Source organism: Tamandua tetradactyla, chromosome 5 (assembly GCF_023851605.1).
Source record: "Tamandua tetradactyla isolate mTamTet1 chromosome 5, mTamTet1.pri, whole genome shotgun sequence".
NCBI classification, from domain to species: Eukaryota; Metazoa; Chordata; class Mammalia; order Pilosa; family Myrmecophagidae; genus Tamandua; species Tamandua tetradactyla.
Window position 1 is genome coordinate 130,914,524 of NC_135331.1, and position 12,306 is coordinate 130,926,829.

Below are 12,306 nucleotides of genomic sequence, written 5' to 3' on the forward strand. Positions count from 1 at the left end.
GGCTGGGTACCCTTGGGGAAGGACCCTGTTATGCTGCCCAAAATTTACACTGTTAACCTTCCCCTTAGCCTTCCCCAAGGAGACCTATGGCCTTTTACCAGGATGGCTGTGCATTAGGGAAAAGGAAATGATCAGATATTTCAGGAAGTATTAGATACTGGCTCAGAAATTACAGTTGTTCCAGGGGACCTAAAATGTCACTCTGGTCCACCAGTCAATGAAAGGCCTTATGGAGGTCAGATGATTGACAAAGTTTTAGCCCAGGTCCATCTCACAGTGGGTCCAGTGGGCCCGTGGACCCATTCTGAGGTCATTTCCCCAGTTCCAGAATGCATAATTGGAACCAACATACATAGCAACTGGCAGAATCTCCACATTCGTTCTCCAACTTGTGGCATAAGGGCTATTATGATAGGAAAAGCCAAGTGGAAGCCACTAGAACTGCCTCTACCTAGTAAAATAGTGAATCAGAAGCAATACTAGATTCCTGGAGGGATTGCAGAAATTAGTGCCACTATTCAGGGCTTGAAGGATGCAGGGTGGTGATTCCCACCACATCGTCATTAAACTCTCCTGTTTGGTCTGTGCAGAAAACAGATGGGATTTGGAGATGATAGAGGATTATCACAAATTTACTATGTCATAATCTTGCCCTCGGGAAACGTGATTATTTCTCCCGCCCACAAGATATCAAACTGATCCATTATATTGATGAAATCATGTTGATTGGACCTAATAAGCAAGAAATAACAACTTATTGGTAAGTTCTCTAGAACTTCTCCAGACTTATAGGTAAGGCATTTATGTGTCAGAGGATGGGTGATAAATCCAACAAAATTACAGGGGCCCTCTACCTCAGTAAAATTTCTAGGTGTCCAAGTAGTATGGGGCATGTTGAAATATTCTTTTTAATGTGAAGGATAAGCTGTTGCATCTGGGTCCCCCTCCTGTCCAAGAAGAGGCACAATTCCTAGTTGTTTCTCTTTAGATTTTAGAGACAACAGATTCTTCATTTGGGTGTGCAATGCCAGCCCATTAGAGAGTGACCAGAAAAACTGCTAAGTTTAGGTGGGGACCTGAACAAGAGAAAGCTCTGTGACAGGTCTTGGCTGCTGGGCAAACTGCTCTGCCACTTGGCCATATGATCCAGCAGATCCAATGGTGTTAGAAGTGTCAATGGCAAATAGAGATGCTGTCTGGAGCCTTTGGCAGGTCCTTATAGGAGAATCACAATGTAGACCCTTTGTATTTTGAAGTAAAGCTTTTCCATCCACTGCAGATAACTATTCTCCTTTTGAGAACAACTTTTGGCCCTCTACTGGTCCTTAGTAGAAACTGAATTCTTAACCATGAGCCACCAAGTTACCATGAGACCTGAGTTGCCTATCATGAGCTGGGTATGTACATAACCAAAAATTTTTATAATGTTTAAGGAAAATCTTTCTGTAACCATGTGTGCAGTTTGAAGCTATTATGTTCCCCCCAAAAGACCAGGTTCTTTTCATCCATTTCTGTGGATGCAGACTTATTGTGATGGGACTTTTGGGTTAGGCTGTTTCAAGGTAAGTCTCAATCCTCTTTCTGGAACACTTTATAAGAGATGAAATTAAGAGAAGCCCACAAGGAAAAGCCAAGAAAATGAATTCAAAGAAGCACCCACAGAAGCTAAGAGAGGAAACCACTGAAACCAGAAGTTGAAAGCAATGAAACCAGGGAGAGAGGAGCAGCAGACATGGCCATATGCCTTCCCATGTGGCAGAGGTATCATGCTAACAGCCTTTCTTCAGAGTCCTGTTGATGCCTTGAGTTGGACTACTTTCACAATCTAAGTACTGTAAATTGTAAGTTAAGAAATCCCCATTGTAAAAACCAATCCATTTTTAGTATATTGCATTCCAGCAGCTTTAGCACACCAAAAAACCACGTAAGAATCTTATAAAGATAGTACTGTTAAATTTACTCATCTAAAAAGAATTCAAGAATTGTTTTCAAATGTCTATTTTGTCTTAGAAAACAGCTATAAAACAAAGATAAACAGCTCTTCCAGCAGAGCCTGCCGACCTCTAGCCTGGTATAGATATCCAGCAAAGTTTAGCACACCAGAGGTCAATAACCTTCCTTCCTGTTATCCCCTTGAAAGAAGAAGAAAAACATGTGCTCTTTGGTTTCTCATCCAACTTTTAATCACCATCTAAAATTTTATCTTCCACTATTTTTCCTTATTTTTATTAATTGAGTCAATTAAATATGAAGAAAGCATCCACTCTAAGCCCAGCACTATACCAGCTCCAAAGGAAAAGAAATTAAAGAATACAATTTCTAACTTACTCTGAATTTCTTTTAAAATATGAGTACCTATAAAAATACGGACACCACAAATATATAAATATTAGGTAAGGTATAAAGATAACGTTAAACACTACAGCCATTGTGCAGTGAAGTCCAGATTTTAAATCCAGGCTATGTTATTTTTTCCTGCCTCATGACTATAACAGTTTAGTCATTCTCAATGTCTCTATTTTCAAGAAGGAAATAGTATATCAATTTCAGCATTAAATAAATTAGCATACACAATGGGCACATCACAATACTTGGACTCAGGTAGCCATTAAACAAAGGAGTTGTCTTAGTTAAGCCTCTTTTAACAGTTAAGTTTTTAAAAAAACAAAACAAAATACTTAACTGGTTTTTAAAAACGTTATCTTGAGAAACACAAGAAAAGAAGTATATTTGGACTTTAGGAAAGACAGAAACCAAGAACTAAGCTACTGGAAATCAAAGCAGTTATTCTCACAGTTGTTTCTCTCTTTCTCTGTGTTCACAGAGCCACAACTTACTTTATAGCCTGTGGAAGATGCCGAGCCATCAGTTTAAATAAGATTTGCTCTGCAAAGTGCTCCCAAATGCCCCAAAGCAGGATTCATCAGTCTCTTCTCCATATTCCCATAGTAAGTGGTGCATGTTCCAAGTAAGTCTACCCTTTTTCAGAGTGAGAACCTTAAAGCCTATACCTTCAGGGTCACTCAGAGCCAATTTTGTCTTCTATACAAAGAGTTTTCAAACTGTTGTCTCTTCTATTTTTAATGTCATAATACTTTACTTTTGGTCTGAAAATCATGCACAGATTTTCTGGTTAACTATTGCTGTATAACAAATTCTCCAAGATCTAGTGACTTAAAACAACACAATCATTTCATTTTCGCTCACGATTTCTGTGGATCAGAAATTCAGGAAGGGCTTGGCTGAGAAGTTCTGACTCAAAAGCTCTTCTGCAGTTGCAGCTGAAAAGTAGTTGGGGATGGAATAGCTGGTGACTGGCCAGCATCCATTTCCCTTCACGTACTCTCAGAGCTTCTGCACCTCTTCTCTCCACGTGGCATATTGTGGACTTCCTCATCTCAATGTGTTCCCAGGGTAATTGAACTGTGTCCAAGGCAGTTTAAGACTCCAGTGTTCCTGCTGTCTAACAGACTAGCCCAAAATGTAGTGGCTTAACCTAACAAAAGCAAATCATTGATTTGACCTTAAATCTGAAATTTGGGCAGGATTAAGCATGGAATTAGCCTGTCACTCAAGTGGAGACTTGAGATTCACTTCACAATGGCTTATTCGCATGGCTGGTACATGGGACTATTGGACCCAGAGGCCTCAGTTCATCTCTACATGGACTGCTTCCTATTGTTTCTTGGGCTCACTCATATTGTGTGTCTTGATTCCAAGAGTGAATGTCCCATGAAAGGAAAGAAATTTTATGGCATTTTAAAAATGTAGTCTTGGAAATCACATAGCATCCCTCATGCTGCATTCTGCCATTTAGAAGCAAGTCACAGATATGAGAAAATTCAAGGGAAAGGAATTAGGCCCCACATTTTGATGGCAGAGTGGCAAGGTTCTAGAAAGACATCTGGGATGGGAAATTTTGTTGAGGACATCTTTTGAAAGTACAATATGCCACAGTGGATCCCTTAAAACTAAAGAAACCTTATCTGAAATATTTCAGCCTGGATGTGTTTTATAATTCAGAATTTCTGAGTTTTTGGAAGGGTGCTATGGTACATAAATTATTTCTTACAAGATATCCCCGGTAGCTATGGGAGGCACCTGTGATCAATCCCATTAACATCAACGTACAAATAGCATTTAGGATCAGAAACTTACATCTAAGTACTCCATAGCTGCATCTCAGTTATTTGTTATTAAGAGTTTTAAATTTTATTCAATTCTAAGTACTTTCTAAATTATGTTAAGATTTCTGTTTGACCTATAAGCTATTTGTTGGATTGAAGGGTTTAGATTTTACCCTATTTGCAAGCTAACAAGTTAGCCTGCCACAATTATAGCACATCTTTCTATTTTCCCCTCCAGGGAGAGAAAGAGAGAGAAATTACTTTTACTCTAAATGGAAACAAACTTCTGACAGGAAGAGAGGAAAGGGAGAACTACTTCATCTTTAATATCCTGTGGTGTCTCTGGGGAGGACACCTCTAAATCTCTTCAGAGAGCTACTCTATCTTTAGCTTCCAAGATTATTTGCTAGTAAAATGTACCCTTTTCTCAGAAGGCTCACTCCATGTAGGAGAGTGAGGAATCCATGCATAGCCTCCTGGCACTATTTACTAGTAAATATTTTTTGCTTTCCAAATATAAGGAGCTATGTAAAATATCTTTTTGTTACTTCAAAATCAATTGCATTATATTTGGATTATATGCCTACCTGATATAAATAATTTATTTTGTGTTATGATTTCCCTTGTGTCCAAATATATGGTTACCTTAGTCTACAGGGCTGCTATGACAAATACCAACAATGGGTTAGCGTCACAACAAAGATTTATTGGTTTATAGTTTTAGATGCCAAGTCAATTTATCAGCAAGGCAATGTTTTCCGCCAGGGTAGTAGCATACCAGTGATGGCAGTCTTTTCTCACAGGGCAAAATCCTTGTGTTTTTCCTGTGTGCTGATCTCTAACTCTACATCTGAATTGAATCTCCTTACAAAGGATTCCAGTAATAGACTGAGGCTGACTCGGATTCAACTGGACCACACTTAAATGGAATCCACACCTTAACTGATATTATATCTCCTAAATTTGTGTCCTATTCACAAATGGGTTCATAGCCATAGGAACCAGACTAAGATTAAGAACATGCCTTTTGTTGGGATACATAATCAGATCTTCCACAGTGGTCGTGTTTCATAATTGGCTCCACATTTTTCATTAAAAACTATTTTTTTCCTAATTGTGAGAGCAAACTTCATTTCATGTTTCATTCGACTGAGTATCTAGCGATTACTTAGATATCCCAAATGCTTAATGATTTGTCAATGATTTGTTAATTATGTCAATTTTGTCTTTGTATATTTTTGAGGCTTTTTTATTAGGTACAATTAAGTTTAAGATTGTTAAGTATCCCTAAATATTATCATATTATTATCCTCTTTATTTCCAATAATATATTTAGCCTTAAAATCTACTGAAACTGATGCTAATTTACACACATTTTTGGTATACATTTTTCCGTCCTTTTGCTTTCAACTTGTTCTTGTATTTTTGGTATTTTTCTTTAAAACAACATGTAGCTGTATTTTTTAAACCAATCATATAATACCAAATTATGATTTTCAAATTGTGATCTGTGGGCCCTTCTGCATCCCCTAGGACTTTTCAATGGGTCTATGACAGCAAAACTCTTTTAAAATAATCTTAAAACAAATAAATTTGCCACATATTTACCAAAGGAAAAAAATATATGTTTCAGAGCTATTTAGATTTGTAAATTAGGGATTTTAAAACAGAGGTTATAATTCTTAGGAAAAGATGAATGTCTTGGGGATTTCTTATGGATATATACCTTTAAAAATTATATTCTGATCTTGATTATTTAATCCCATTTAAGTTATCATTTTTCAAGGAATATGGTACCAGTTTGTAAGTTTAATGGGGGCAGAATATTAATTTCACATGACAAAATTATGTGAGGAAAAAGTATTCCAAGCTGCATTGATGACATCTACGAAAACTATCTTTTACCTTTAAATAGGAATGAATATGAATAAAAGACAGTGGCATTTAGAGGAAATAATGAGGATCTTCTACCACATGAGTTCAAAATGTCTATTTGGCAAAAAAAAACATTTTGGAGAGACTTTGTGAGCAATTTGCTGTTGGCAATGCTGAGAACGCATTGTTCCTACATTACCTAATACCTTTCCAGTATTGACTGCTAACATTTTAACCTTGCAAATTTAATTATAATTAAACTTTGGGTGAAATTTTAGATAGCTCTAATTATCCCAGAAGCTTGTTCTATGATGGTGAGGTTCAGCCTCAGTTCAGCTTATACTGGATATTAGTTTTAACACTCAAACTTTCCACATCTGACTAAAATGTTATTTACTTACCTCTTTAAGCAGTTTAGTTTGTAAAACTGTCTACCGCTTTATTTTAAAACAATTTTCTTCACTACAAAAGCAAGATGAGAATGAGTTAACTTTATTAAGTGATTTTAAATATTTTTTATTTTCAAAAGGACTGTGTCATAATATCCACTTTATAGTACTGTATATGTTTAAATAAACTTTTCTTTAGGAAATCAAGAAGGTAATTTTAAAGTCTGGAGTAATTTTACACACTTACTCCAACCTTACTTTATATTTAAGGCAAAAAAGGCACAGGGCAGCTAACTGACTTGTTCCAGCAAATTTTTACCAATGTTACAGAAATTTTCTTCTCTGCCTTTTCCTTTAAAAACCAATTTAAAATAAACCAAATGAATCCACTTTTGTGTTTAACTTCCACACATTTTCACAAGCCAAAAAAAATAAATTCCTTTCACAGTGGGCCTCAGTAAAATCCTTCTACCATCTTTTAACCAAATAATTACTAACAAGATGCGTAGTTCTCCTGATAAATAATTGATTGCTCAGATGCCAACATTTGCCTCTTCAGTCACAAAAGTAAATTGAGAAGAAAACACCTGAATAAAATATTAAATGTTTAAAGTTTAAACTGTATCAACAAAATAGCAGTTAGAAAAAAATTTCTTTTTGTCCTCCAAATGAGTTTACAAGGGTTTGTACAGTTTGAGTCTGCATATAATACCATAGAGTATAAATGATACACCAAATTCCAATACTTGCCTTTCTTTTTTTTTGAAATACAATTGGGAAGTTTTCCAACCATTACTCAAAACGTACCTGAAGAATCTTTTCTGGGTGATGAACACTATTTATATTCATTTTGATAAATTATCTAATTTACCTGCATTCAAAATCTATAATAATCCAGTTGACAGCAGTTTTTTCCAGAAGGACTTCTACATTCTAAAATTATAAGTCATGTATCCACCTCCTCAAATTTCATTTTCTGTATTTCCCCACTATTTCAGTTCCCCAAAAGAGAAAAAATAGTAAGACTGATATAACACTTTTAATAGTAACCTCAGCTATGTCTGTAAGAGTAGAGCATGGTGTGATTTTGTTCTGAGCAGGGTTTTTTTTTCCCTTTAGGATGCAGAACTTCATTTCATGCCTCAGTTTTGTCCAGAAGAAATCTTAAGCACCCTTCCTCTATTTTATGTCTTGTAGGTCCTGCAGAGTTGGAGAATGTGGCAGAGGAGCATTTCCGTGTCTGGGAATGCAAGAGGGAACATATTATATCTATTTTTAAATCACTTAAAATTCTTGTAGTAGCTGAAACCTGGAGACTAAACTTGAATGAGCTCATTGTTGGACCACACCTAATACCCAGTGACCTTTCCCCTCATGCTGTGAACTTGGACACCACTCCTGTCTTTTCTGTGCTTCAAGCAATAGCATCACAGAACACCACCAGTTCCACATTCACTCCCCAGGTACTCCCTACCACAATACCCTGAGCTACATGATAACCACGTGCTAGAAATAATTAGGCTACTTTTCTAAATGCCAAACTCAATTCTGTTCAACAGTGTTACTAAATGGTATCTTTGTGAGCTTGAGTAGTTAAATTACATCTAAAAGACAGCATAGGAAAGTTGAATAACAGAATTCAATAGGGTACCCAAACCAAGAGACTGATGCCTCATGCTTTGAGGGACAATTTTAATTTATGTTCCTCTAAATGAAATCCATACATAAAAGATATGCTGAGTATGTGTTACAGTCACTTCCAGAGATGTTGCCAGAGGGCTTTTCTTCTGAGTTTCAGTTTAGCTGAATATGTGTTCACTGCCTAACCCCTGTGTCAAAGACTCTCTGTGTTCAATTGACTTTTGGCTGGCAAGCTCTGTGATAGGTAAAAGGGAGATAGAAAGACAAACTTCCTTCAAGGTTTTACATTCTGAGAGGGATGATAAACATTGACAATATCATGAGAACAGCCAGAATGATCTGAGAATCCAGAAGAGGTACATCAATCCATTCTGAAGATAAAATTGAATACTTTCAGGAGAGAGATTCTTGGTGAATAACAATGAGTGGGTGACAAAAGGGAGTGAGGGTTAGGAGGTATCTTTTAGGAAAGGGAAGGGAAAACAACAAAGATTCAGGTATTGGAGAAAGTGAATTCTTTAAGGAACCACAAATTGGTGTTCTGAGAACACAGTGAAGGTACGAGATGAAATGAAGCTGGGGAGAGAAATAGGAATGAATCATGAATGCGTTTATATTGTCATTCTAGGGGTGTGGATTTTATCTACAGGAAATGAGGAACCATCGAAAGATTAAACAGGAGAAATAAATGCTAATTTTTTTTTTCTGAGCAGTACCAATAATGAATTAGAGTTCTGACCTAAAGCATGGAAATTGGAAGAAGGAGAAATCTGGAAGTTTATTTGAAAGTTTATTTGAACTTGGTCATTTAAGAGACTGAGAAAGAAAAAGTGAAGAGCCTAAGAGGACCCACCAGTTTGCTATGACTATCTTGATTTAGAGCACTTGGGAAAGAAGGATCAGTTTACAAAGTGAAATAAGTTTGGTTTTGTTGAAGGTGAGTTTGAGATACCTGTGAGACATCCAGGAAAAACTGACAGTAACGCAGCTCAGCAGAGAGCTTTGCACTAGAAAGTGATATTGTGAACCATTGAACAAAGCTCACAGGTCACAAAAATAACCAAAAGATAAACAAAGCACAGATGAGAGAGAAGTTCACCCAGAGATGCTTCTTCTCTGAGTCTTTCATTAAGATGTGTTAAACTACATTTATTGGAGGCTGCTAAAAGACAGGCATTCTGACAGCTCTGGGATTTCAAAGACGAGTAAACAGTCTCTGCCCAAAGGTATTCCCAAGTCTGGGGGAGTTATTTACATGTGAAAAAATAATTATGAGAGGAGCAAATAGTAGAGGCAAAAACAGTGGCTGTTTAGAACGTAGTTGTCTTTCCTAGAAGACACAGTGTGAGAAATGAGGAGACAATATCTCCGAAAGCTTCATGAAGGGGGACTGACATTTAAGAGGAGTCTTAAAGATCCTTAAATGTGGATTAAGAAAAAGAAGAAATGAGTACCGAAGTACAGAGTTGTGAAGGTTCACATTATGGGGCTCTGAATAGTTCAAAATGTTAATCACCAACCAGACTTTGAGAAAAGGAAGGGCTGGAGATGATAGGAAGTTTTGTTTTTGTTTGTTTATTTTGTTTTTGTTTACAAATAATGATGAATTTGATTAAGTTGTAGTTTCTCGACGTGAGCACTATTGACATTTTGGGCCAGAGAATTCTTAGTTGGGGGGACTGTCCCCTGCACCAAAGGATGTGTCACATCCATGGGATCTATTAGCTGCCAGTAGCACCAGTAGCTGCCACCGCTTCCCATTTGGATGATACAACTGTCTTCAAACCGTGTAAAGTGTCACCTGTGGTCAAAAATACCCCAGTGGAGAACTACTGGGTTAAATTATTCAAAGTTTTGGAGTCTCAAATCATGTATAGACCCCATAGTTCCATGGAAGGACCAGGTGCTTATTCTAGTTGTTACTTTCATCTCTCATTTTACCTGCTTAGGAAACTGAATATATGAAACAGAGATCACTGGAATCATAATTATCTAACCTCTGAATAAGATTTACCATATACTTCTCTTCTGATTATCACTACATGATTAATGATTAAAAGAAACAAATGAACATGTTCAGCAGCTGAGAAGGAAAGGCCTTTGTAAGATTGTTATCGACTCAACTTGGAATTGAAAGAGAAAGAAGGAAAACTTGTGGTAGTTAAGGAAATATCTTACATTGGGGAACTGAAGTGGTGGGAAGGAGGGAAGGAAGCCTTATTAATAGGTACAATCTTATTTTCTTCTCTTTTTATTTTGAGTAGTACATTAAGCTTTCAGAAATAGAATGATTCATTCTTGTATTACCTTGACATTCCATAGATAATTAACATAGGTATAATTATATGAGTAATGAAAATCTAATGGAATGCATTAAAACAACCCCAGTATCCTATGAATTAATTTTAAAAATACAGATGTAGTATAGTAATGCAGCCAACTCACCAGGTAAATAGATTCTACCACCATCTTCACAAACTTTTGACACATTTAAAACTTAGATCGCCAATAACTTTTCATCTAAGACATTTTTTTAAATGTTTTACTTCTAAAAGAGCTAAAGGAAAACCTCTGTATTTCAGATGCTTTATTTAGTGGTAACTGTTTTATTTAGAAAAAAATGGTTAATCATTCTGCAAGACTTAGCAAATACTTATGAAAGGGAAAAAATAACTTTAAGTTGGAAAATTCCTCTCAAAAGAATTCTAAATGTCGCAAAGAAGATATTGGGCCAATTTTTTTTTAAATTTTCTTTGCATAGTGTATAACTCACATCTGGGTTGCCACAGAGAGGTTGAGACTGTTTACAGATCATCAGTATCAGGCACAAAAAAAAACCCTAAAAAACGTAACTTTAGTGAAGTGGGGCCCAGAGTAACTGAAATCGTAAGCAGATCTCCTGAAGGAGACCCTTAAATCCAGCCTCCCATCTAAGCCAAATAACTGGAGCCAGACCATGAAAGCATTTTTGTGTGAATGCATCGCTTCCTCTGCAGAGGTCGGCCTGTAAGAACAGAGTGCTTCCCCCTCATTTCTGTCCCCTCTACCACTGCTTCTGGGCCAGTCCTACAAGGTTAGACAAGATAAATGTTTTTCTGTTAACCTCCTTGTGAGCCGGAGAACATGAGCTACACTTCTTTCACTAGAATGAAAGATTTATAGCTTCCTCCCAGCAGTTTAGCTTTATGTTCTGGGATTCAAGGCAAGATTTCAGACAGCCTCCCACAGCCTGTTCTCTCTACGTGTTCTCCCACCACCCTTCTCTAAAACAGCACTGCTCAGCCAAAAGTCCTCCCAATTCTAGTGCCTGGGGAAGACATGGGGAGACTGGGAAGTGCAAGAGTCCTCTGTGGGAATCCCCGGATGAATTAGAGGCAGACAGAGGAAGATTGGAGAAGGTGGGGAGGATGTAAGAGAATCCAAAAGCATTGTGCCAAACAGCTAAGCATCCCGTCCAGTTGCTTTACACGTCCTTCTCTTCCCCCAGCGCCCCCCAAGAAGTATTACATTAACTCGTTTGTCACCTTGCCTTTTGAGCAAATGCTCTGGGGCTCAGCTGCCACAGATTGTAAAAGAAATCAACGTCCAAAATCCTACCAGCAGACAGTGCTGTAGAAGGTGTCAGTAACGAGAATTAAGTACAAACACCCAGGACACCTACGGAAAGGTGGCCCTCCCTCAGTAGGTCCCCAGCATGGAGTGAGGAAGTTCCATTATTCTTGCACCTACAGCGTCCGAGTGATGTCATTCTTACATGAGCTATATTTGTCAGAAACAAACTAAACAAGGTTTTCCTCTCAGTGAATGCATTCCCCAGTTGTGATTAAAACAAAATCTTCTTAATGACCATTCTACAAAATAAGAATCTAGGGACAACCCATCACCATCTGTTTAAGAAGCCTCTCCAACAATGAGCTCAAAGTAATAGAATGGATGCCATCATTTTTTCTCCAAATGCAAAGCATCTCAGAATATCTTAAAGAACATCAGTATTTTTGGGAAAATAAAGTGTTAATGTGGAAAATTTTTAACAAAATCACAAAGGAATTTTATTTGTTTTTAGAACTTATTTTTGTTTTAATCTGGTGTTTATTCTTTCTCTTAAGACCATAATTTTACCCTATTTGTCAAGCACCAGATGTTAAAAAATTACTTCTGCCAATATTATGGATTTAAAAGTCATATCTTATTGAAGTTCTAATTTGCTTTTTCTCTGTATTAGGGTAAAGATGTGATATCTTGATATTTTTTTGTAGACTTAGCCTTTTCAACTT

The 12,306-nt window shown here is 37.0% G+C and overlaps 1 long non-coding RNA gene across 1 annotated transcript; it reads left to right on the forward strand.

The window, feature by feature from the left end:
• The first annotated feature begins 350 nt into the window (after positions 1-350).
• On the forward strand, positions 351-12,046 carry LOC143682746 (uncharacterized). The gene is made up of 3 exons (XR_013175259.1): positions 351-760; positions 2,825-2,948; positions 7,589-12,046. It is a non-coding gene; the product is annotated as an uncharacterized LOC143682746 (long non-coding RNA).
• The last annotated feature ends 260 nt before the right edge of the window (positions 12,047-12,306 follow it).